The sequence below is a fragment of the Eucalyptus grandis genome, chromosome 10, assembly GCF_016545825.1.
Source record: "Eucalyptus grandis isolate ANBG69807.140 chromosome 10, ASM1654582v1, whole genome shotgun sequence".
Lineage (NCBI taxonomy): Eukaryota > Viridiplantae > Streptophyta > Magnoliopsida > Myrtales > Myrtaceae > Eucalyptus > Eucalyptus grandis.
The window spans coordinates 19,823,118-19,848,137 of NC_052621.1; the positions used below are offsets into that span (position 1 = coordinate 19,823,118).

Sequence of the window (25,020 nt, forward strand, 5' to 3'; positions counted from 1 at the left end):
CTTTATTGAGATGCAAATGTAGCGAAAAATCAGACATTCAATGGCGATATTCATGAACAGCAACATCTTTCATTGCTGAAGTAGCTCTCTCCTTGGAAGTCTATCTATCTAGCTCAAATTGACATATCCATCTCTCATATTTTGTGCATTCTATAGGATACATTCAGAACCTAGTCTTAGGTATGGATGACTAATACATAGTTAGACAAATCGTTTGATGCTTGTCTCTCTGTAGGACAAGTTGGAAAAGTTTTGCAAAAGTTGGAAGACCAAAGCCCTACACTTGGCTTCTGCGACTGTTCTAGTGCTAACGTTCAGTAAGTGTTGCACTCAAGAACATGAAAATTGCTGCTTGGCATTTCCTCATGCTTGGAATTTTCGAGGAGTGGGACGACATCGAACTTGTGTTGGGATTTCTTCTCGACATTGTACAGCGGATCGCTACATTTGAGCAGCACTTGCAGTACCTCCTTCATTGTAGGCCTCGTGGAAGGCAGAGTAGCAGTGCAAAAGATCCCGAGCTTAAAAACATTGCTTATTTCATCTACGTTTGAGTCGTCCTTGATCTCCTCATCTAATGCGTCAGATATCGGGTTGCCATCTTGGATGTGACGCCATGCCCAATCAGCGAGGCACATGTCTTCGTCCCTGTCGTTAGCCTCCCTCCCAGTGGTTAGTTTCAAGAGAACCACCCCAAAGCTATAGACATCAATCTTCTCATTGACTCTTGTCGTATGAGCATACTCTGTTGTTCAACCAAAAAAGAGGCAAGACAAAACTAAATATTCCTGCTGGTAGGATATGTTGATAATGCTAGTACGAGTACCTAGAGGGGGGTGAATAGGTTTATGAAAATTTTCTTGCAGTTTGCGCAATACTTAAACAGATGAAGGATTAAAAAAAAATCGTAAGACTGAGTAAATGAAAGAGAGAATTAAACACGAGGTTTATAGTGGTTCGGCTTGATTCAAGCCTACGTCCACTCTTCTTTTTGCACCGACAGCCGATTGGCTGGATTTCACTATGAACAAAGAGATGTTACAATGTTGATCTTCCTTGATTTCTCGATGTAGATGATCTACTACACTCGCTCAAGGTATCACCAAGTACAACCACTCTCTCGTGTATACAATTTCGCCTCGAACTGTCTCGATCGACTAACAATCAAGGTTCTTCGACTCTGGAATTTATCTATCGATCACACACTTAGAACAACTAGAACGACTTTTTATACTCCTTTATGCCATCATAGCCGTTGGCACTTACCAAAGGAATTCCTCCAATCTACCCGTTGGACGGAATCAATTAAGAAAATCATCCGAGCTATTTAAGGAATCTCGATGATAGCCCATCAATCCTGTTCACCCATACAATCAGGATTTTGGTTTCAAGAATAGAACATTCCAAGAATGTTTCGTCGACCATCGATCTTCAATTGATCTTAGATAAGTATCAAAAGAATCCGAAATGATTATCCAACCAAGGGATCTATTCCGAGGATTGGATCAAATCCCCAACCATATACTTCGGCCGGATATCCTACGCCACTGATTAGAAAGACCTGTCGGTGAGAATAATCTTGAGTCTTGAGTCTTGAGTCTTGAGTCTTGAGATTACAAAGTCTTGAGACTTTAAACCAATGATATCAAGACTAGACTGATAGAAATGTTTTGTCAGCTTCAAAATCTTCTGGAAAGATTTCTCCAACATATGTAAAGTATGAAGAAGGCGAACTGGCATAGCTGAAATGAACCCATGTTAAGTAAATAGAAGAACCTGGTGCCAAATAGCCGAAAGAACCAGCAACAGCTGTCATGCTAGCAGCTTCTCCAGGCTTGGCCAACATCCTTGCAAGGCCGAAGTCAGCAATTTTTTGCGTTGAACTCTGAGTCTAAGAGAATGTTGCTCGATTTCACATCTCGGTGGATGATGGGTGATGAACAATCGTTATGCATATAGCAAAGTCCTTTAGCTGCTCCAAGCGCAATCTGCAACCTTTGGGCCAATCCAAGATCATATTGTTGGCGACACCTGGGATGGGCGACGATCCTTTCTTCTTGTGAAGCCAATGGTCCAAGCTGCTATTTTCCATGTACTCATACACTAGGAGTTTCGAGTTCTCGCAAGAAATACAGCATAACAATTTGACAATGTGCCGATGCTTGATGTTCCCAAGTATCTCCACTTCTGCTGCGAATTGCTTTTCCAGCTTCTCATTTAACTTTTGGTTATTCCAAATCCTTTTCACAGCGACGGCGTCACCAGAAGGATTCACAATAATGCGATATACTTTTCCTGATCCGCCACTTCCAATCACATTATGCTCCTTCAATCCTGACAGAATATTTGATTCCGTAAAATTCAAACTTTGGAATGAAGTCAGTTTTGGAGTCGAATCAAACCAATCCCTGTTCTTTCTGGAAGCTCTGATCGTGAATAGCACCACCAACAACACGCACATCGCTGCCGCAATGGCCAAGATCACGATCAAGGTGAGATTGGTCTTGCTCAACCTATGGGATTGGGCGTTGCAGAGATTGATCCTCATGAACGAATTGGATGCACAGAGCCCGGGGTTGTTCAGGAAACTGGTGTCATATGCGGCGTTCTCTAACTTGGCCGGGATTGGTCCCCTGAGGCGATTGGAGGATAAATTCAGACAGTTCAGATTCAGTTGGCCGATTTCAGGAGGAATCAAGCCGGACAGTTGGTTGTCAGACAGATCCAACTGCGTGAGTTCAGGTAGAAGACCGATTTCTGCTTGGAATCGGTCCTGAGATGTTATTGTGACTAAGATTCAGAGTGGTCAAGGATTTCCATGAAACGATGTCCGTGGGAAGAATCCCGGAGAGCTTCGTTCTGACCGAGCAAAAGCCTCGTCAGCCTAGGAAGCTCGGTCAATTCAGTCGGAACCGTGCCACTGAGGAGGTTATTACCGGCTCAAACACCGCCATGTTCCTCCACGAAGACACCGTGCTCGGAATCTTGCCGAAGAATTTGTTGTTGCTCATCTCGATCCGAGGAGGTTTGGGGACAGCTCTCGGGAAGCTTGCCAGTTAATCCATTACCACTTAAAATCAAAGCCGTCAAGTTCCGTGACATCCAGAGTCCTCCAGGCACATTGCCGGTGAATCCATTGTTGTGCAGCATCACATGGGACAAAGTACTGCAATTTCCAAGTGACTGGCAACTCCCTGTTGAGATTGTTGTCCATAGCGGCCAACCAGGAGAGCGTGCCGCCATGGCACAGTTGTTCTGGAAATGCACCGGTCAGTTGTTGTAGGCCACTTCGAATCTTCTGAGCGGGGAAAAAGTTGCCAAAGTCCGGGGGATCGTGCCGATAGATTGTTTTTGGACAGCCTGACATCAGACAAATTATGATAAGTTAAAATAGAAGCTCTATTGGCCAGGAGAATATCCATTTAGAGGGTCTATGCTTTGGTTCTTAGGAGGAACATTTGATTGAGCTAGGCTAGAAAAGTTATCTTTTCGATAAAGAGTTTGGGATTTGCAGTTTTAGTTAGAAACGAACAAAAGAGCTTAAGCATATGTATTATGAAGTTTGCAGGAAAGGAGACTGCTAATGAATAGACTGTAAAAAATTGACGCGATTGGTAAATTGTTTCCAAATGAAAAAATAGTGCTTTTATATGTTAAAGGTGATAATGCACTTAAAGTAAATGTGTTCCTAACTCTGCTTAATCGTCTCGCAATAGTGCCTTAACATGACCCAATTAGCTACCTAAGTTCACCATATAATAGAAATTGTTTCGCACTATCCATCGTAAGTAGATGTTCTTAATTCATGAACGCTCTTCCCTTCTTGCTTCATGTCCGTGGTATAGGTTAGATGGTTGTTTTAAAATCGCTGAACATTTCCTTTTCCCATTTTTGCAAATAAGGTGCACCAAAGAAATTAAAAGGGTCTGGATCTAATTAAATTAGGGCTCCATATACATCTTTAAAATCGTCGACAAATTACACTTAAAAAGATTCGATAGTTGAAGCTGCTCATGCTGATTTGCATTTTTGGCAATTTGCCATGATGATTTTATAAGCTCGAATGAACCACGCACCGACAATTTGACCGTATTGCTTCGAGAAAGATTAACAAGCACGCCGGTGGTTCACAAATTAAAACATTCGATTCTCGGCACGCACCGTCTACTTCGTGTGGGGCCACCAAGGAAAATAGTCCTAGAAAAATATTTGAGCCCCTTACCGACGTGTCAACCTGATATCTCTTGGTCGAGCGGGGCCACCAAGGAAAGTGCTTCTGAAAAAATATCTGAGCCCCTTTACAGCCTGGTACCCTTGGCGGGGTGAGGCCGCAATGAAAGTGCTCCTGGAAAATATTTGAGCTACTTTAATTTAAATGTTATTCTTTCATTAGAACGAAAAAGTAGATTGCGTCTGGTGTAACACCGAAGAGAAAATTATGATGCTTAAAATGTCGGGCCGTCATCGTCAATCGGACTGTCACTTGTACAGTGTTAGTGGGCTTGATAAGGCCAACGATTTCTATGGAGCAGGATCCTAAAAATCATGCGCCAGTGCATCCTGAAGGCCTGGTCCGTCCCATTAAGTCCTCATCTTGCCATCAGTTGGAGGCCCTATTGATGAGTTGTTGAACCATTTTTTGTCTTATTCGAGTGGATTTTTTTACCCTTTCGACTAACTTCATTGAATTCAATTTCATGTCTCGGCTTGAAGTTTCGCTACATATGCCCCTCCTCAGCATCCAGTCGCTCGACCTGCTTGCTCACATGCATCCCATATGAGCTGCATCGGCATGAACTCTTGTAATTTCTTCTCAAAAGATTGTGAGTCAAATGTCGTATGATTCATTGTCTGATGCAAGGAAGCAATTCGATTTGCTTCTTTCCTTCAAGGGATAAAGAAGTGCTCCAGTCATGAGTTCCATTTAGTTTGATGATGACTGAGACTTGGCTAGATCTACCTAGTTGTATCATCTCACGTTTTTCACTGCTCCCCCGCACATATTCTCAACTCGAAGTTTAATATTTAGAACCGATATCGGCTTTTTCCTAAGCCCACAGAGAGGAGTGGTGGCACACGGACTGACAAGAAGAGATAAAGGGTGCGTTTGGGAACCACTTTGGGGAAAGTTTTTAGGAAAATGCAAAACCTTTGACTTAAAGGTCTTTTCAAAATGCAAACCGTGTTTGATAAATTGTACTTTGAAAGCTCTCAGTAAAGTGCTTTTGGACAAAATAGTGTTTGGGGAATTACATTTGCAAAGGAGTTTTGTTGTAAAAAAAAATTATCAAAAGAAAAATTAAAAATAAATTGACCGGCAGGGCAAGCTGCCACCGGCGACTCCCCGCGACCCGATCTCGCCGGCGAGGTCACGCTGACTCCGGGGCGACTCCCTGATTCGGGTCGCGGAGGCAGGTTTGGTCGCCAGAGGTCGCGCGACTGCGCGTCGCCGGAGGTCGCGCGACCAGATCTGGCGCACAGGTCATGTGACCTTCGGGCGACCAGATTCGGCTGCGCGAGGTCGCGCGGAGGTCGTGACTGATCTCACGCCGGAGGTCGCACGACCGCCGGCGAGGTCGCTCAACCTCCGGCGACCGGATCTGGCCGCCGCGAGGTCGCCGACCCTCCGGCGACCGGATCTCGGTTGCACGAGATAGGTCACGAGCCAAGGTCGCGCGACCTCCGGCGACCGGGATTTGGGCCCCGCCGCGAGGACTCGCGACCTCTCGGCGAACTCCTCGCTGAAGTCGTCCGACCCCCGAGGCTCACGGCGTCCCGAGAAGATGAATAAAGAGCTGTCATGCAAGGGCACGCACCGGAAAACAAAAATTCGTGAGGACAATTTTGGAAAAAAAACAAATGAACAGCCGGACTCCCAAGATGAGAATGCTGAAAGCCCAAGGCGCCCCGAGGTCGCCTTGGCTTTCACCTTCTCAAGTACTTGCTTTCCCATTAAGGGACTTCAAAGCCGATTCCCAAACACCCATTTTTTGCCTCAAAGGGCTTTTTTGATGCCCAAAGCCCCTTCCAAAGTTACTCCCAAACGCACCCAAAGCCTCGGCTCGGGCCGGAGGTTCGACAGAGGAGATGGATCGATTCCTTGAACAAGGGACCAAAAGCGACCTTTTTCACCGCACGCAAATCATTCCGACCGAATAGAACCTGCAAAATTTTCCAAGGCTCGGTCGACGACGTAAAGTAGACTCAGACACGATCCTAAAATAGGCTAAAGAACAGCTCACAAGTCGCAACGTAGGAAGATGCTCGTTTTTTTTTTTTTTAATGCACTAATGGGGGATTATCCATCTCGCGGAGACGGAGTTTACGAAACCAAGCAAATCACCACCCGGATGCTTCGCTGTCTCGGCCCAATTGGGGCGGACTGGAGCGTGAAGAAAATGAAAAATCCTAAGATATGCCATGATCTATTAGCTCACATTTCACATGAACAGCTAGATCAAATGAGATTGACATGAGATCCATGTAGTCTAAAAAGTTCATTGAAATGGGTTATTATGAATAGAAAGTACCAAAAAAGTAAGAAAGGAAACAATTCGTCCAAATTTGCCCAGTTTGTACTTTTTTTGGGACCTAAAGGTCTAGGTCATGATTAACTCAATTTTGTCCTTTAATTGAATATTTTTATACAGTTTATGTACTAAATCGAACATATACTAAAAGGATAAAGACCACATTGAACAAATTAAAAGTCCAAAGGTGACATTGTACATTGAGTTAAAATTTAGGACTACATATAATAAATATAAGGAACACATTACATATTAGACCAAAATTCAAGAACTATTTATGTCATTATCCCTTGAAAATAATGAGCTTTCATCAAAGAATGATGGGGTCCTCACAAATTAAGCGAAGTCGAGGTTGGATGGCATGCCTAGGGAACCTTATCATAGCAAGCGTTATCTAGAAATGTCGAATTATTTACATAACTAATTTTAGACTAAATCAGCCTAATTAGGTGGACTCAAGTCGTGAGAAATTAGAAACCATTAGATACCCCTATCTACGCTAACCCACACTCCAAATGAGCAATTATATCATGAGATCCACAAAAACAAGTCCGGGACACATGGAATGTCAAAACTTGAAAGTATGGGATATTTATGCCAAAAGTTATGAAAATGACACTTAAATATCAAAATCATAGCAAAATGGATAAATTAAATGCTAACGGCGAGAAAATCCAGCCAAATGCCGACGCAGCGATTTTCTAGCAAGTCATGCAAAACGACATTGATTTGCACACTCACATGGCTAGACAAGTGCCAAATGACATCATTTTGTTGCTGACGTGAGTATATAATTAATATAAAAATTAATTAAATCTAATTTAAAACCAAAATTTTAAAAATAAAATAAAAAAAATATTTTTTTTTTAATAAAAAGAAGGAGGTTCGCCGGTGACTAAGGGTTGAGCCCTCACTGCCGGCTATCTTCCCACTATCACCATGAAGGTGGGGAGGGTCACCTGGGGTCGCCGAGCCCTGCTGGGGCCGGGCCGAACCCCAGCTGACGGCATGGGGAGGGCCTACAAGCCCTCTTCCAAATTTGGGGTGAGGGTCACAGGGCTAGGGCTCAACGACCTTGGCCAATCGGGCGGGAGGGTTTAGGAGCCCTCGCCCAAATTTGGGGCGAGGGTGGCGGCCTTCCTTAAATTCAGCGAGGGTCTCAACCGGGCCAAGGGTCATGGCCGTTAGCTAGTGAGCATCTGATGTCTAATAGTTGATGGTGGAGTCCAGAGGATGGGCGTCCGATTACCCTTGGCTTTGTCTATATAAAGGTTACTTCCGTAAGAAGTTAAAACAAGATTAGCGTTTTGAAAATCTCTTTTATATGCAATTCCTTAATGGCCTTATCAACACTTTCTCTTCTTCCTCGAACTCTAATATTAGTAAGGAGCTTAGGTTTGTACTGTTAGTTCAATACGATAAGTCGGTTCCACAAAAATAACCTTCATTCACCACTCTATGGATCTAGTGAATTAGAAAGTTTCCAAAACTTGAGAGCCTTATAAAATAGATTAATCATTTATGAAGATTAAGAGGTAGTTCCATTGAAAGGCTGAGAGAAGGGCCATGTGTTGTGAGATAGCATAAGCATCTCAGGAATCATTAGCTTATGTTGTAGCCCCATCATGGTATCAAAGACAGCTTCGTTTAGATCGGGCTAAGATTATAACTCTGTGAATTAAAATGTGTCTATACTAAGAGAAAGATCCATTTCATCATGACTGAATCTATGAAAAATACCACCCCTATATGTGTCAATGCCCTTGTTATTTAGACTCTCCAATTCCATTATGTAAATCGAATTCCTCTAAGATTGATTATTTTTTATCAGGTTTTCTACCTCAATGAAGATGAGAAGATTACCACTTCTCAACTTTCTCTTGAAATCCTTATTCCCCCTTTGACAAGCCTACTTCCTTCTCTCCCATCAAATCATCAAAAAAATGATCCACCACACTCCAAAGGAAGTTAAAAAAATTCAGGGAACCAATACCCCTTTTTTAATATTATCAAAAACCAATACCTCATTTCAATCTGTTAAATTATGTCTCAAATTTAAGCCTGTCAATTAAACATGGCCCATAACATGCACATAAATGAGGTCCAAGTTGGACTCTTGTGAAATCTTAGAGTTGGTTATTTTTTCCTGCCAACGTTAATTCTATCTGCTTTCGTAGAAGAAAGAAGTATAAGGGTTCTAACATTAATTTATTTAACTCTGACAAACTGGTCATGGGTTTCATTTAAGTTTGGGCGTAGAAGAGAGACTTGCTCTTCAGTCACAAATCATGCGAGAGACATGTTTCTATTGAAAATAAATGAGATGGTATATTTTTTTACGAGGTGGCAGTGGAGACGACAACTCCCGTCAGACGCCTTAGACATTTAGACCATGACATTTATTGAAGAGGGTCACCGGCAATGATGGAGACACCTTGCTTTGCTACTATGAAAGGAGTATAGCTCTCAGAAGACACGAAGAGGAAAGCCATTAACGATAAAAGGAAAAGTCCAAATCATTACTTTATTGGAGGGGTCTCTTGGTCCTTTTGTTATCTTCTGCTTTCTTCTATTTATCCAACCAGAAGGGACTCCCCTCTTTGGCGGATCGGGAGATTTGTGCAGAAAACACCGTGGACATAAGGTGTAATTTTTAAATTAAAAAAAAAAATACTCGAGTGTGAGAGATTATTATCATGTAATTCTTTGATCAATTAGTAAATTATTTATAGTTGGCTCTCTCTAGGATTGAATCATATAAATCTCTTGTATCTTTTATTATTTTTTTGATTAATTAGTGAATTAATCGGGAGATTTGTGCTGAAAACACCATGGACATAAAATTTTAAAATTAAAAAAAAAATACTTGAGCATATAAGAGATTGTTATCGTGTAATTCTTTGATTAATTAGTGAATTATTTGCAGTTTGCTCTCTTTATAAACTTAGATATCGATATTCCAATCGAATCATAGAAATCTCTCATATCTTTTATTATTCCTCTTTTTATATCTCTCTTGATTTCTGTCACTCATGATATTAAGATTCCGGCAGCTTCCACGTTAAAATATTTCAACAATTGGAATTCGAGCTAAGGTTTTCCAATTATGTTTGGAGAGAAAGTAGAAATTGAGAAATCTAACGAAAGGAATAACTTTGGGTTGTGGAGCACTAATATACGTGTGCTATTAATAACCCAAGGTTTAGCCAAGGCGTTGGATGGCAATGATAAGTTGTCGAAAGCAATGAAACATACCAATCAAAACGAGCAAATGGAGAGGGTGAAGATATAATCTTGTTGAACCTATAGGGTGAGGTGTTAATAGAGGTGGCTAAAGAGAAGCATGTTGCATATTTATGGGTAAAACTTCAAGCCCTCTATGTAACAAAGGGTTTGAATAATCGCCAATATTTGTTGAAGATGATTGTTCAGTTCCAATATGCTGAAGATACATCTATCAGAGTCCACTTAAATGAATTTAACAAACTGATGATGGATCTAAAGAATGTTAGTGAGATCCCAACCGATGAAATAGGCATGACATTGTTAGTGTATCCACCAAAGTTATGGGAGCATTTTACCAACTCACTATTATAAGGGCATACTACGATTACCGCAAAAGAAGTAAATTTTGTGTTGTTCTCTAAAGAGTGATAGAGAGAGTTGTGTGATGACAATCTAGAGTACGATGTAACGCAAGAGCCGATGATTTGAGGTAGAGATACACATTGGAGGCCTGGCAATAGAGGTAAAAGCATATCAAAGTCGCAACACAGAAAGTCCAAGGGCCGCGTGAAGTATTTTAAGTATTATAAGGATTATCTAAAGTTAAGAAATAAAGGTGGAGAGCAAGATTCCTCAAGTAGTGTGACAAATGTAGCCAAGGAGAGCATCAATGATGCCGAGGTTGTCCTTTGTGATTGGTTCGTCGGGAGATGAGCAGGTGCTAGATTTCGCATGTTCTCATCACATGACTCCTCATAGGAATTGGCTCCCTACTTACTATACTACAAACAGTGATAAGAGTTCTTATGGGGAATGACACAGCTTGCTTGGTTGTCTGAAGTTTGAATTTGAATGTATGAGCATAGAGTGCACACTAATAGACATGAGGCATGTACCAAAACTCAAGAAGATGAGTAGGTACTAGATTATGTGAGTTCCTATCACATGACTCCTCATAGGAACTAACTCACTACTTACAATACTACAAATGGTAGTTGAGTTCTTATGGGGAACAACACAGCTTGTTCGTTTGTGGGAATGGAGATAGTCTAAATTCGGATGTACAATGGCATAAAGCACACATTGATAGATGTGAGGCATGTAATGGAGTTCAAGAAGAACCTTATTTCTCTACGGATACTTGATGACATTGGTGCAAGTAAACCACTGGGGGTGGAGTGTTAAAGATTTCTTGAGATACCATAACAATGATGAATGGAAAAAAAAAAAGGTGATTTTCTTTCATTTACTGGAAAAAAAAAATCATGATAGATTTTGGTGAAGTTTCATCAAGTGAGTCAAACAAAGTTGACTCAATTATAGCATATGCAGTTGTAGCACATGAATGAGATATGTGTGACAATGCTGAGTGAGAAGGGGGTTGTTGAAAGGTCATAAGACAAGGAAATTGGACCTATGAGAGTAAAACATCTTTGAGAAGTAGCATAGGATAAAATTCAGTACAACTAATCATTCAACTAAGCAACCAATTCAAAAGTCTAGGGTCGTCTCTACCGTTTTATTTTAAAGGAGGTGCCCAATATACGTTGACATTCATTGACATTTTTTTTTCAAAAAAAAAGGTGCGGGTATGCTTCCTAAAGCACAAATTTGAGATGCTCAATCAGTTTAAGAAATTTAAGAAATTGATTAAAAAGTAGTCAAGTAGATAGATCAAGTACCTAAGCAATGGCATGGATTTCTATGGTAATGATTTTACCAAATTTTGTTAGAAAAGAGATTGTGAGACACCGTACAATTCCCGAGACATCACGGTAGAATGGCGTTGTCGAACGGAAGAGCAGAACTCTACTTGAGCATGCTTGGTGCATGCTTTCACATGCAAGACAAACAAGTAATTTTGGGACAAAGTGATAAACATGATCTATTACCAAGTTAATTAATCTCTATCATCTACTATCCAGTCAGAGACTCCTAAGGAAGCATGGTTGAGGAAACCTATTAACTGAATTACAAATATTCAAATTTCCTTCATATGCCATACAAGTGATGGTGCTTGAGCAGAGGTTGAAGAAGTGCATATTTATAGGTTATGCACAAGAGGTGAAAGGCTACTGATTGTGGTGCACAGATTCCATATCACTTGGTTTCTAGTAATTAGAGACATTATCTTCATTGAAATTGCTATGCTTCAAAAGATGAATTTTGAGACTTAACTAGCAAAGCAAATGGATCATGATGTCAGTAATGAGGTGGAGTTTCAAGTGGAGCCTCTAGAGACCTTAGAGGTAATTGAGACTAAGACTGCAAGTCGATTATACAAAACAACTAATAGAGCCACATCATAGTATAGCCATGAGCAGACAGAGAATGTAATTTAAGCCACTGGAACATTACGATTATGTAATTTAAGCCACTGGAACATTACGATTATTCTTATATTACTTTTGTATTGAATGTAGGTGATGAGGTAGAAACAAATGAGCCTTTGTTTAACTCTGAGGTGACGATTGGTGTTGAGTCATCTTAGTGGCTAGAAGCTTTGAGTAAAGAGATTGAATCACTCTATCAGAATCAGACATGTGAATTCATCAAACTACCCAAAAGATAGAAGATTGTCAAGTACAAATTAATCTACAAATGAAAGGAGGGAAATCTCGTTGTCAATGTAGTGAAATATAAGGCAAGACTTGTTGCAAAGAGGTATACTTAGCAAGAGGGCATTAACTAAAATAATGTGTTCTCTCTTTTGTAAGACATATCTCTATTCGTGTATTACTTGGCTCGTTTGCTAGGCAATATCTCGAGTTTGAGCAACTAGATATGATTCCTCTTAATTTCTCCAATAGTGGCTCCAACAAGTATATATGTACCTCCACTTTAGTGCTATTCACTTTGCACTTAACTTTCATGGTCATAAAGGTCTCTTGGTAACAATCTGGGTAGCACAATCTTGAGCGCACGCACATCCCTCGGTGGTCAATAAAATTGCGACGTTCCCAAGACGCGTCACCAACCCAATCAAATATGCACATGCGGAAAGGAATTAACTAATCCCCTGACAGACATGAGATAGAAAAACAGGACAACCATATAAAACAAACCACACTTTTTATAAACAAACTAGTTTATACACAGAGGCCAACTCTAAGGTCTAAGTACAGGAGGTCCATGCTCCTGACCCTTCCGCTTAAAGCTTCGGGTTCTTCACACTAGGGACTTGAAAATGGTAACCCACGATGGGATGAGATACAAATCTCAGCGAGTTCACGCCCTAAACCCCGATTAGGAAGATAATACACCTAGAGGCAGCCTACACACACAACTAATGAGACTCACCTCGCCTCAGTTCCTTCTTGCACATTAGTACAGTTCGTAAAACATATGCATATAATCAATGCACTCATCAATTGGAACATCTCACTATCAAAACAATCAAACATAGGAGTCCCGATTATAAGGCAAAATCATTATGACACGTCCCATACCGTGCCACACGATTTCATCCATAATCAAGTGCAGGTAACTCATATTGGTGGTTCAATCCACACTCGATATTCACTCTCAATATTCAAACTCAACATCCCCACTCAATATTTCGACTCCACGTTCCAACTCAATACTCAATACCAAACTCAAGGTTCTAGAGGTGCCCCAACCCCACGAAGTTCCAATATTGTGTGGTACTTAGTCCTTGATCACAATCAGCAATAGCTCAAGGTACTAGAGGTGGTAACCACGAAATCACACTGTCGTGTAGCACTTAGTTCTCGACTATCATAAGCAATAACTCAAGGTACTAGAGATGGCTTCCACGAAGTCACACTATCGTGTAGCACTTAGTTCTTGGCCACGAAAAGCCCTAGTACAAGGTTCTAGAGGTAACTCACATGAAATCTCACTATCGTGTAGCACTTAGTTATTGACTATGCATGATGATACTGCAAGGCTTCTAAAGGTGGCTCCCATGTGATTCAAGTCCCCATGTAGCACTTAGACCTTGACTACAAATAAGCACCGATACAAGGTACTAGAGGTGGCTTACACGAAGTTTCATTATCGTATAGTACTTAGTTCTTTACCGGCTCACAACCCATTGGATTTCCTCAACACAATATATGTCACCTCATCTTTTGATAGTCAGCTTGCCATGACTATAAACCATAACACGACCATTCAATCACGGCCAAGGGCATTGTGCTTTGCACTTAAATGTCTCAATTAAGATAACGAACTTAGCCTATTTTTTTGCATATTAAAAACACTCGGTAAAATAATCGTGTGTGGGTACACGATCAGCTTGAACCAAAAAATTGATTCCTTCCTTTTAAAAATCTCACTATTTTATATAATACTTAAAATTCATTTTCGGTGTCAAAACCCGACACCTGGTATTTTTTAATTAAATACCAAAATTTCATAATTTTGAATTGATTAATCAAAAATCACAAACACCACTCAATTGCACAATTTAACAATCAATTGCCTAAACTAAGCATACCATTGCAATTAGCACAAAATTCCGGTCACCGGCTATCTCGTATAATTTCCGGAAAATAATAAATAATTAAATAAATTACAAAATAATTAAATAATGCAAATTAAATCAATAAATGCATACTTAGGCTAAAATTTGCTAATCTAACGACATATTGGACTAATTAATTTATCATAACCATTCTAACTACAATGCCACATAATAAACTATCTAACTGCAATTTCTAACCACCCAATTCACTAATTTAACTAACCTAAATTAACTAAACAAGCTAATAACTACACTAATCTAATCTTAATTTAATCTAAACACCCCTTAAGCGTCATTAACCTCCTAAGCAAGGTTTAGTGAGCAAACTCACCGGTTTAGTGGGCCAGTGAGTCCACAGCGATGGTGATGTGGAGGCGAGCGATAAACAAGCCTGCGAGGACACCAAACGAGGTTTGGACGAGCCCAGAAAAGCCTCACAAAGCCCACAGCCCACTGTGGGAGTTTGGTTCTAGTCTTGGGCCGAGAGAGCTGGACCGAAGCTTGGCTTGGCTGGAAATAGCGAGGGGGCAGACCACGTGGCTATAGCGGGACCAAGCAGTGGTTCTGGCGGTTGGACGGCGACGGTGGCGCGACCTTGATAGCTAGATAGAGGCACGAGCTACTTGGGATGGTCGCTTGGGCTCGCAAACAGTGGGCACACGAGCAGAGGACGACACGGGCTTCGGTGCGCAACGGGCAGACGAGCCATGGTCGGACGGCGAGTAGGGACGATCGACAGCAAGGGGGGTTTGCTAGCTGGTTCTCTCTGGATTTTTGAGCTCTCAACAACTTCAACAATGGATAAAGCAGCCAAGGGAAGGAGAAGCAGATAGCTGCTAAAGAGGGGGACCCAATTGGCCTCCAAAGTCCACCAAAAATATCCATTTCACTCATTAACCTTGCCCCCACCACCCATGCTGTCATCCTAAGCCATTTTCCTTCATCCAAGCTTCCTTAGCAAGACAAGAGAGGGCTGAAATGTTGCACACCCCAAGGACCTACGAATTTGGACATTTCTCTCTTCAATTTCACTTCAATTTCAACTCAAATCAATCCAAATTGAAGCCCAAAAATTCAGCCAAGGTACCCACATCATATTCCATATTTTTCCTTGCAAATTAGTCCAACTTAAATGCCAAAAGTGCAACAAAAAACGATCATCTAATTTTCCTAGTCCAAAACGCCTAAATTTGATTTTTCGATGAAAACTCGGGTTTGCAGAAAAATCTTTAGAAGATGAGTCAATGTTTCTAAAATAAATCGTGATATAAAAGAACTTTCAATTTCTGAAATCGGGTTCAAATTCATGATTAATTTCAACCGGATGCGATTTTAGCATGACCTAACCTACTGGGTAGCTTTTAGGAATTTTTAGCGCAATTGACCCATGGCCGATTATTTTCGAACCACGTTATATATCTTCGACACATTGGCGACTCTCGGTTATCGTGAAAATCTCGAGGTTTCAAATACAAACACAAGGTACCAAAACGATAGAACAATCGATCTAGTGCCAATCGACAAGAATTTTGCAATTAGATGGAATCACCCACAATTAATCACATGGTTCTATCGGATCGACCTATCTCCGGTCTCTAATCAATTTTTAACTGTGCCATAGTGACCCTTGCAAATTAGCATGGTCGAGCACTCGATTCCTGGTCAAATTCTCAAGTCGATCACGTTTATATTCCTTAACGGCTTCACCTGATAGGCTAGTTATCTCATGAGTGGCTAACTCAAAGAAAAGAACTATAAGCGCGTCGATGAAAATGTCATTTCATTTAGTCGAAAGCATGGTTTGAAAATCAGAATGTCACAACCAACATGCATGTATTAGAACAATCGAAACCACTTGCAATGCCAGGACAATATTTGTAACACTATTTTCGAACCTTTATATGGCTCTTTCAAACCTCGCTTAGGCAATGCTTTGAAAGTCCAGTTACAAATCATTCTAGCTCCCTAAACTCCCGACTTTGTTATGCAACCCTTTATCATTAGATGGTGTACAAAGTCCTAAATCATGCCCTTGATTGGCTCTTTCGAGAGCAGAAGATGCTCCTTTGATCTCTGTAGATAATAATCAAACAACTTCATGCATTCATATTCTGAGGTAGATCTCTCCTTTATAGTCGATTAAGCTTCTCTTAGACACGTGAATGATTAACTTTGTATGAGAAGCTTCACTAGAATATCCTGAGAATTCAGTCTGTAGAATCTAAATTCACTAAGAAGAAAGAGTACAACGTGGTCATTAAATTTGACTATTCAAAGGAAAAAGGATGAATTCTTCCATTTCTCCCACCATTTTGATGATGCAGCTATGCATCCCACAAGATGAAGTTGAAGGAGAAAGACTTGAAATAGAGTCTTTCAATTTTGAAGTACATCCTCTTGTCTACTTCAAAAACCCACATACAGGTAATTGCCATTAGGATGTAAACAAGCAATGCAAACATTATCTAGCTTTTTTAGAAGACGAAGATGTAAGGCCTTTTGAAAATGAAGAAGAAATTCTTCTCATGTGAATAGGAATTCTTTGAAATAATTATTTAAAGGTAAACCTGAAGTTTTCTAAAAACAATAAGTTCTTACATCTAAGTTATAAAAGGAAAAAGAAAAGTTTAGATGTTAACAAGACTTTCCTACATCTAAGTTGCCAAAAGAAAAGTACAAATTAAAGAGAAAAATTACATGTTTAAAAGTGTTGCATGGTGCATTTTTATTATATTTCGTATAGAGATTATTGTGCATATTTTATTGAGTCTCTAATTGATATGCATATACTATATAAAAATTGTTATGGCAGATGTGGAAACTAAAATCGAATTGAAATTGAGAAGAATAAAAAAAAACACCTAATTTACATAGAAACCTACAGGGGGCAGGAGAAGTAAAATCCATTAATTTCAAGGATTACAAAAGGTAATTTTGAAAAACTAGGACTTTTTCTATCACAACTTCTTGACCTAATAACTTGAGAAAAATAATATTTATATTGTCCCCAAGCCCATAAAAAAAAAAATCAAGACATACTCAATAAATTTCGACCTTGGCTTGAATTCTACATAAGTAACAAATAATCTTCTACTCCTATTAGAGTAAAACTTAGTTGAAGCAAACATTAACCAAAATCAAGCAATACTTGAATTTGGCAATAGGCAAAGGTTTCATTAACATATCAGCTGGATTGTTTTCTGTGTCAATCTTCAAGACATTAATATTGTGACATCCTGATTTTCAGGTTCTGTTTTCGATTGAATAAGTTGGGCTTTTTATCGACGCACCTCTAGTTCTTTTCTCTGAGTTTGCCACTCACGAGATAACTAAAATGTAGCAAGACGAGTACTTATTAGTTTGGTATTTTTATGCCAAAACAATCTAACACCTTCTCGATGTAGCTTTTCTAGGAGAGATATAATTTTTCTCTTTTTTGATCTCACTAAATTTCGATGCTTAGAATTTTCTTCACTGCACCTAAATCCTTCATCTCAAATTCAATGCTCAACTATGCCTTCAAATTCTATATATCAAGTTTATCTTTTGCTACAATCAACATATCATCAATATATAATAACAGACAAATAAAAAAGTCACTTGAAAGTTTGCGCAAATATACATAGCTATCATATTTGTTCCTATAGTAGCCAATTTGCACCATAAACGAACCAAACCTTTTGTTCTATTGTCTAGGTGATTGCTTCAAACCATATTTAGACTTTTTTAATAGACAAACATGACCTTCCTTACCTTCCAATTGAAAATCCTCTAGTTGACCCATATAGATTTTCCTTTCAAGTTGTCGCGACCAATTTTTTTCGAGTGTGAACCACCTAGGGTTTGGCTAATGGATTGTTAAGCCTAAACTTAACTTGGGCTCTCCCAAGCCCATACCAATTCGCGACTTAGGTTTAAGTTCTTAACATGCAATTGATTTTTAATTAGGAGTCGCCACTAATCTATTTTTGGTGGGTCGATTAGAAACCCAAGTAAAATAATGGGAGAATTATTTTACTCCTACGAACCCAGACTATGGGTACGGGGACTTGGTTACGCTAAAATTCTCTAACGCCCTTTCGGTACCTTTCTTTTTATTTTAATAATTGTTTGGCAAGCAGTTTGGATTGATTTTAAATCTATTTTCCTAACATGTGAGGTGACCATGCAGTGCACAAACCACCAATTTAACACTCAAGAAAGCAAATGAATAAATTGCAGGACTTACCTCAAAGCAACGAAAGCATCTCGTGTTGTTAGTTTAGAATTCACATCGGCGGTCCTAAATATGATTTCTAATTAACACGCAATTTTTCTTTTTGTTTTCATTTAATTAATGAGAATCATGCTTTATGCAATGCATGTCACTAATTTAACATGAAATGATACGACATGACTTAGCTATATGACCTAAGCGATATGACATAAATAAGCATGTAATCTATCCCGAAGCATGAGATGGATTTATTCTAAAAAATGATTTTTTTTTTTGTATTTTCCATGAGATTCGAAATTAAATAAATGCAACACTTAAATATGCAATCCAAATTAATCTAATGACCTAATTCTAATGACGGGCAATTTCTAATTAAATGCATCTAACAAAAATGCTAAATGACATGCATCTCAATTAATCGAACCCTAATGACGTGCATACGACAATTTTTCTTTCCTAAAAGAATGCATTTTTTATCCTAAAAATAAAGACAAATCAACCTATGGCATGTTTTTTATGAAATTCGAAATTAGGTGAAATGTGAAAATTACCTAATTAGATTAAGATCCTATTTAATTTGTATTAGGAATTAGGTTGAGCCAAATCCTAATTTAAACTAAAATGTTATCTTAACCTAGATAATCCTAAAATGCAATCTATTTAATAAAATACCTAAACCTATAGTAAATTAAGAAATTTTCTAAATTAACTTAAGTGCAATTTCTATCCTAATATGCAATGACGTGCAAAATGTACCTTAATTCTACATGAATTATGCATGATGATTTTTATGTTTTTCCTTTTTTTCCTTTTTTTTTAATTTCAAAATTAATAATTGCCAAATAATTAAACATGCAATCCAAATTAAAAGAACTAGCAACCTAAATGAATTGATTTGATTTTTTTATTTTTGAAAATTCGAAATAAAATACCTATTATGAGCATGCAAACCCTAAAACGATGAATATTCTAAACAAACCTAATCTAACTCAGATTTTTCGGATTTTCCTTTCTTTTACAAAAATAAGACCGATTCAACCAACATGACGACAAATTGATATTCACAAATTGGCGAACCATATCTCGCGCATGAGATCGGGTTGGTCAATTTTAGATAAAATCCGCGAATCGGATCTCAAGCATGAGATCGGGTGGCGATTTTTCGTGCGATTGCGAGTCGTATTTCGAGCGTGAAATCGGTCATCAATCATATGCACGTCATGACGGCCATTCGAACTCATGATCACATTATTCAAGAATTTAATCAATAATTCGAGCAAGGCCACAAAATATATGAATAAGATGAAATTATTACCTTGTTCAAACACTCGCTTGTCAAAATTGGGCAAACTCAACACGATGAAGAGGTGGTGGGGACTCTCGGTTACGACTAGCTCGTGGTGGGATTGACCAGTGTGGCAGCGGCAGAACTTGCTAATGGATGACTCGATTAACTGCTTCGTGCTAATGAGTAGACATTGGTCAGAACCTCCACAGAGAGTTGCTGACGTTAATGTGGTGCGGTGGCGTAAGGAACAACCGCAATTTCTTGAAGGAAAACCCGTCCTACGACCCCAAAGAAAATTTTCCTTGATCTTCTTGCTTTGACCAATAACAAGCTTTGCTGACTCCAGATTTTTGACCGTGGACTTCAAGGCAGTGAGAGGTGCGGCTTGGACGGTTAATGATATTCGGCCAGGCGCGTCGCGGGCAGATACGGCTGCGGTGAGGCTCGGCTCAGTGGCTTCATGGATCATGGGTGATGGCTTGACCTTAGGGACGTCGCTGGGGGTGGCAACAACTGCAGGCTTGATGGCGAGACCTCGGACGTGACTGAAAAAACCTGCAAGAAAGTGAAGCAAAATTGGCAGAGCAAGGGCTGCGAGCGCTGGGATCATCAGAAACCAGCAAATAAGGAACAAACGACTGGACGGCAACTTGATTTGGGGCTGAGGCTTGTCGGGTTAATTGATCTCGCTTGACTTTCTTTTCGGATGGTGTGCTTTCTTCAATGCATGACTCCTCTCCACGTTTCCTCCTTTGACATTCTCTAGTGCGTCCTCTTCAATGTGCACGTCCTCATGTATGATCTTCCCTTGCCCAGATTTTCCTTCAAATAAAACAATCAATATTGGAGAAAATAAGTAAGAGAATCTGCGCTTGCCAATGGCACCCCTGGTCGTTGACGGATAGCCTTTTGGAAGGCTATAGTGGCTGGTGCAGGATGGTCTCGAGCACAGGGAGTCGCGGACCGGCACGGCGGCGACTTCGTCGGACTGGTGGAGCGCCGTCGGGTTGCAGCGACTGGTGAGGTGGCAAGGATCGGCGCGGCTTCAGCAAGCGTCGGCGAGGGATAGCATCGGGTCGTCGGGCAGAGGCTGCAGCAAGGTGGTGCGACGCTGGGTGGGCGTCGGATCTGGAGCGGTGGAAGCAGCTCGGGTAGTCGCTCGGGTGAAGGCAACGAGCTTGGCGGCGAGATCGGCGTTCAGAGCTCCAGATCGGATGGTGGCAACGCAGGCGAGGGCGGCGCGGTGAACGACTCGGATCTATTGGCGTCGGGGTACTACTGCACGGCGGTGGCTTCGTCAGATCGTTGAGCAACGGTGCGAGGAGGCTCGGGCGGAGATGGCCGGCGGCAGGGGCGTCGCTCAGACGTATGGTGGCTCGAGGAGCTGTGAGTGCCGGCGATTGCTTGGTCGCCGCAAGTTGCAACAGAGCTGGGCGGAGGCTTCCGGCGTTAGTGGATCAGGCAGTTAGGGACTTTGGCGAAGGAGTCCCCCGAAGAAGACGACTGCAGCTTCCTTTTTCTCTTTCTTTGTTTTTTTTTTTCTCCCCTGCCGCCTCTCTCACGTCTCCCTCACTCTGCCTTCGTACCCTCTCTCTCTTTCACTTTTTCTCTGCTTTTTCACTGTTGCTGTCCCTTCTCACTTTTTCAGCAAAAGCAAGCCCCTTTGACTCTCACAAAACCCTAAAAAAGATGGAGAATTTTCTCTTTTCGGCTTCTCTTTCCTTTGGCCGAGCAAGATGAAGAAAACCCCAATATGGCCGTATGTATAAATCTGTGTGGCCTCCTCCAAACAAATTGCACGCGAGGTATTATATAGGTCTAAAAAATGTATCTCTACGGTATATATTTTTTCCTTTTTTGTTCGCGCATGATACCCTAAATATATCATTGAAATATATCCACCTTGTGCAATATTAAAAACTTTTGTATTTTTCACATATTCTATCCAAAATTTTCCTTTTTGCTCGAAAATACATCATTTGGTGTATCTTTAACTAAATGTGTAAAGAATCGAACGAAATATGTGAAAAATTTTGCACTTTCGCCGTCGGTCCAATAAAATAAACAAAAATGTTCCTAAACTATATGCCATGTGATTTTATTTTTTAGGGATAAAATTAACTCCTAATTTTTAAATGTCTAAATGGGTTGCCAAAATTTAGGTGTCAACAGCTGCCCCTCTTTGAAGGTGAGCTCGTAGAGTTGCCTTCAAAGACAAATTGAACCTAAATTTTGACCTTGCACATGTAGTGAATGATTTTTTGTTGGAACGTGAATTCCATTTTTTAATGCAATTTATATGATGCATGGAAATACGATGCAAATGATAGATGAACCTACACGGAATAACTTACCTTTAAGGATGATAGAGTAATTCAAGGTAGTGGGTGTTACCTGTCCGGGACCCGTACCATTCTACGGTCGCCTAGAATAGTAACATGACTTTGTGAAGGAACTGCTTTCCCGGGACCCGTACCATTCTACGGTCGCCTAGTATGGCGAAAGGAGCTGCTTTCTTAGGACCCGTACCATTCTACGGTCGCCCAATACGGCGAAATGTTTTGTAGGAACTGCTTGCCCAGGACCCGTACCATTCTACGGTCGCCTAGTACAGCAGAAAAGTTTTGTAAGGAATTGCTTTCCCAGGACCCATACCATTCTACGGTCGCCCAGTACGATAGAAAGGGTTTGTCTAGGACCCGTCCATTTTACTTCTCCGCCTAAACGGGGATTCATTTTCAGGACCCGTACCATTCTACGGTCGCTGAATAAGGAATAGGTGTTGTCAAGGACCCGTACCATTCTACGGTCGCCTCAACGAAGAAAATTATTTTCTAGGACCCGTACCATTCTACGGTCGCTGAATGAGAGAATTGCTTTTCGGGACCCATTACCATTCTACGGTCGTACTGTAGAGCAATAAATGTTGTCTAGGACCCGTACCATTCTACGGTCGTCTAGACTAAGGTTTTGCTTGGCTAGGACCCGAACCATTCTTCGGTCGCCCAGCCTTGCGACGAAAATCATCCGATCGGGACCCGAACCATTCTTCGGTCGCCTTAATCAGATTGAATCTGGAGGGAAAATCTTTGGGGGACAACTCAATTGAGTGTTGGTGTAAAGGACTCTGGGCTACGAAAGCACGCCATGTCGATAAAACTGGACAGCTTGACCAAGTCAAGTGTCGATGCACTTGAGAGAGGATACCTTGCGATGACAAGTATTTTAGAGTATGATAGAGATATACTCACTGATGATATCTCGATTCTTGGGGATATGTCTTTTGGAATTTGGATATCTGTGGAGGTCTTTCACCTCATGGTGGAGGTTTCTCATTTCCTAATATCATGAAACATTCTGAAAGGAACTTGAATTACCCGTCAGACATGATTTAGAGCGAAAACTTATACGCATTCATCAAAGAGATAGACGATCCGAGCTACTCTAGAATGCACATTTCAAAGTTCAATGAGATTTTCATCAACTCAATCGAGGTTCATGCATAACGACCTTTGCATCACCCAAATTTCCACTTTAGAGAATTATCATTCAAGACAATCTTCACTCATGACATGGATTTCCTAAGAATACCAAATGAGAGACCTTCAGTTAGAAAGGACTTTCACTCACTCTCATTTAGAGACTATTTTATGAGAATCACTCCATCTCACTGTCATCATACTAACAAGGGTCCGAGTTTTCTCGTAAGCGGTACGACCTTACCAATCTGAGAGGTCTTTAATAGGGACCGTAATGTGGGCTCGGTCAACGGCTTAACAAAGGGACTCTTTGAGTCAAGGCAATTGAAAGAACAATTTTGTAATCATCTCTGGGTTTACAAGTCAAGAACCCTGCAAAATGAGAAAGAAATAATCTTGCTCGCACTTCTTCGAGCGATGCTTATAAACATATGAACTCCTACGTTAATTTAAGTGCCATAATCTGAAGAGACTTTGTGAGGGACGTAACGTAGGCTGGGTTCATGGGTTGAGAAATGAAAGGATCATTAGGCTCAAAATGTGTGTGAATGGTGAGAGTTGGTGATCATCTTGGCATTGCCACCAGTTTTCTTTTTCAGTATTGGGGATTGTCTTCATGAAATGCCCCATTGATTGTAAAAACTCAACTTTTGAGTTCTTTGAGTATTGCTTCATCAGGATTCAATTCTTGCAATTGACAGTCACCTTATCTTGACTCTCTTTTTTCATCTATGGGCATTGGCCTTGCTTTTACCAGGCATACTGCTTTTCATGCCCCAAGTTCTTATTCTTCTTTTTTTTTTTTTCACTTTTTTTTTCATAGGCATTGGCCTTGCTTTTACCAGGCACACTGCTTTTTCATGCCCCTTAATTCTATTTTGATTTCAATTTTCGCGCACAATGCATGCATCAAGTAATTACACTCGAACTTTCAAGGGTCTTCATATGCCTTTTGCCTTGCCCCAGTGTGGGGGATAATCACCAACTGGGTTTAAAAGAAATAAAATTGCAGGCTCAAGTGGGCTATACAAAGGATATAAGTATGTAGCATAGAGAAAGAAATGCTCTTCGTCATCCTAAGGCACTTAAATCACCATATGAATTCAATGTAATAACACGACTTAAAAATTGATGCAAGTGAAAGCAAGAAAATTTCAATCCATTTTCTTCACTTTATGGTGCTGTCTTACCCTCCAATTTGCCCCAATCTGGGGTGGTTCTTGACAGGGATAACTTTAAAAAAAATCTTCACAAGTGTATAAGGCTCAAAAGGGTTAAGCAATGGATCATATGTAGTGTTTGGGATAGAGAAATGAATTGCCTCTCATCATTTCGGTTATCGTACCTTTTGCAAGAAAACTCTTTACCTTGCGGATATGGAATTTCCTACACTCATCTCACAAGTGTATCAAGTGTATAAGTATGGGACTGTGTATAGGATAGGGCTTGCCTTTCATCATCCCGATACGTCTCATTCGGCATTCTTAAGCATTTATGTCACTCCATTGAGTTGTCTATCTTGATAAATCTCCACATGAAATTGGTGAATTAAATAGGTAAAATCACTATGAAAATTCTCTTTTTAAAAGAGTTCAACAACTTTAAGCATGAAAAGCTTTTGTGGCTTCAAACAAACAGTTTACCATACTCAAAAATTCTCTCATAAGTATGAAAACATGATTGCAAGCATTCATTTAATGAAATGTCCAACGAAGGGACTGTCTCAGCAATGGGTGTCCTTGGATTGCCCCTATCAAAAGGGAACAAACATACAAATTGATCAATCAAGGATG

The 25,020-nt window shown here is 40.3% G+C and overlaps 1 pseudogene; it reads right to left on the reverse strand.

Annotated features, from left to right (window-relative positions):
• Nucleotides 1–314: 314 nt before the first annotated feature.
• On the reverse strand, nucleotides 315–3,367 carry LOC104439053 (annotated as a pseudogene).
• Between the last annotated feature and the right edge of the window lie 21,653 nt (nucleotides 3,368–25,020).